This window comes from Taeniopygia guttata, chromosome 2 (genome assembly GCF_048771995.1).
Source record: "Taeniopygia guttata chromosome 2, bTaeGut7.mat, whole genome shotgun sequence".
Lineage (NCBI taxonomy): Eukaryota > Metazoa > Chordata > Aves > Passeriformes > Estrildidae > Taeniopygia > Taeniopygia guttata.
The window spans coordinates 509503-512514 of record NC_133026.1 but is presented as its reverse complement, the minus strand read 5'-3'; positions in this window follow the sequence as shown (position 1 = coordinate 512514).

The window sequence follows — 3012 nt, the reverse complement described above, 5'->3', positions numbered from 1 at the left end:
GGGCCGGGGCGGGGCCAGCGCGGCGCAGCCAATGGCCGCGGGGGGCCCGGGACCCCCGCCCCGCCCCGCCCGGCGGCACCGAGCGGCCCCCGGCCCCGCCCCGGCCCCGCCCACCGGCACGGAGCCCCGCCCCCCGCCCGGGACCCCCGCCCCGCCCCGCCCGGCGGCACCGAGCGGCCCCCGGCCCCGCCCCGGCCCCGCCCACCGGCACGGAGCCACGCCCCCCGCCCCGGAACCCCGCACCGCCCCGCACCGGCCCGCACCGGCCCGGCACCCCGGGGACACCCCGGCCCAGCCCCGCTTGGCAGCGAGGCCACACAGCCGGGCAGGTGAGGCAGGGACACGGGACACGGGGACACGGGGAGACAGGGACACGGGGGACATGGGGACACGGGGACACGGGGACACGGGGAGACAGGGACACGAGGAGACAGGGACACGAGGGACATGGGGACACGGGGACACGGGGATACAGGGACATGGGGACACGGGGACACGGGGAGACAGGGACACGGGACACGGGACACGGGGGACATGGGGACACAGGGACACAGGGACACGGGGAGACAGGGAGACAGGGACACGGGGACACGGGGAGACAGGGAGACAGGGACACGGGGATACGGGACACAGGGACACGGGGACACGGGGACACGGGGACACGGGGACACAGGGACATGGGGATATGGGGACACAGGGGACACGGGGATACGGGGACACTAGGATGAGGGAACACAGGAACACGGGGACCTGGGCACACCGGGACATGAGGACACGAGGACACTGGGTTACCAGGACATCAGGACACTGGGACATGGGGACACGGGACACGGGGACACGGGGACACGGGGAAACAAGGGACACGGGGATACAGGGACACGGGGATACAGGGACATAAGGACACGAGGACACTGGGTTACCATGACATCGGGACACTGGGACAAAGGGACATGGGGACATGTAGACACCAAGACACCAGAATGAAGTACGGTGGCACACCAAGACACTGGGACATGGGGATATGGGGACGCTGGCGCACCAGGACACTGAGACACGGGGACAGTGGGACACAGGGACGCGGGGACACGGGGCCATGTGGGGCAGCAGCACAGCATCCGGGCACAGCCCCAGCTGGGTCCTGCTGGGAGTGTCCCCACCCAGCCTGACCCCCTTCCCAGGTTAGTCCCAGAATCAGTCCCAGACCAGCCCTTCCTAGGCCCGATCCCGGCCTAATCCTAATCTCTGTCCAATCCTAATTCTCGTCTCTGTCGTAGTTCTAGTCCCTGTCCCACTCCCAGTCCTCTCCAGTCCCAGTCTCAGCCCAGACCTCCTCTAGTCCCTGTCCTGTCCATTTGTGGTCCCAGTCTAGTCACAGTCCCAGTTAAATCCTATTCCCAGTCCCCCTTCTCCCAGTCCATTCCCAGTCCAGTCTGGTCCCAGTACCAGTCTCCATCCAGTCCAAATTTTAGTTCCAGTCCAGTCCAAGTCCTGGTCCCAGCTCAAATTCCAGCTCTAAATCCACTTCCAGGCCAGTCCAGTTCCTTCACGCTCTAATGCAATCCCAATCCACCCCCCGTCCGTTTCTGGCCCAGTTCTGGTCCCAGTCACAAAGACCCCTCCCAGTCCAGTCAGGGTCTCAGCGCTGTCCCAGTCCAGCCCAATCCCAGTCCCAGCCATGGTTCTGGTCCCAGCGCCGATCCCAGTCCCACCTCAGCCCAACCCAGTCCCAGTTCTCCTCAGTCCTGGTGTCGGTCCCGGTCAGAGCCCAGTCCAGCCCCAGCTCCCAGCGCCAGTTCCGCGCCGTTCCCGTCCGGTCCCGGTCTAGTCCCGAGCCTGCCGCTGGCCGGGATGCTCCCGGTCTCTGTCCCAGGTGCTGAAAATGGCTCCGGGCCCGGGGCCGCGACCGCTGGGACCGACTGGGGTGACCGGAGCCGACTGGACCAGCCGGACCCGAACGGCCCCGAATAGACGGACCGAACCAGCCGGTCCGGCCGGGCGGACTCCGCCAACCGGGCCCGACCCATCCGACCACTCCCGCCCCGACCGGCGCGACCGAGCAGCTGCAAGCGGCTTCCAGTGCCACGAACGGACCCGAACGGACCCGAACGGGCCCAAACGGACCCAAACGGGCGCCAATGGACCCGAATGGATCCGCTGGGACCGACCGGACCCGAAAGGACCGATCGGACACAAATGGATCCACCGGACCCACCAGATGGACCTGTCCGACCAAACGTGACCGGACAGAGCAGAACAAGCGGAGCTCAGCCGGGCCGGGCGGGGGGACGTGGGGTACGGGGGGGCTGTGGGGTACGGGGGGCTGTGGGGTACCGGGGGGGCTGTGGGGTACGGGGGGCTGTGGGGTACGGGGGGCAATGGGGTACGGGGGGGCTGTGGGGTACGGGGGACTGTGGGGTACGGGGGACTGTGGGGTACGGGGGGCTGTGGGGTACGGGGGGGCTGTGGGGTACCGGGGGGGCTGTGGGGTACGGGGGGCTGTGGGGTACGGGGGGCAATGGGGTACGGGGGGGCTGTGGGGTACGGGGGACTGTGGGGTACGGGGGACTGTGGGGTACGGGGGGCTGTGGGGTACGGGGGGGCTGTGGGGTACCGGGGGGGCTGTGGGGTACCGGGGATCTGTGGGGTACGGGGGGCTGTGGGGTACGGGGTGGCTGTGGGGTACGGGGGGCTGTGGGGTACGGGGGGGCTGTGGGGCTGGCCGAGGCCGCGGCACGGGGGGGCTGTGGAACTGGAGGGGCTGTGGGGCGGGACGAGCTGGGGGGGATCAAGGCCTGACCCTCATCACCCCCGCCTGCCCCATGGCCGAGTCCCGCCCCCCGGGCAGGACAGACCATCGGGTGGTCGCTCTGTCGTGACAGAGAGCCCTGTCCCGCCCCACGGCCCGGGGGGCGGGGAACACCCCCTGGCGGGGCCGGCGAGCCGGGACCCCCGAGATGGGCTGATCGGACCCCAGTCCGTGTCCCCCCGGGGTCCCTGCGGCGCCCCCCGGCC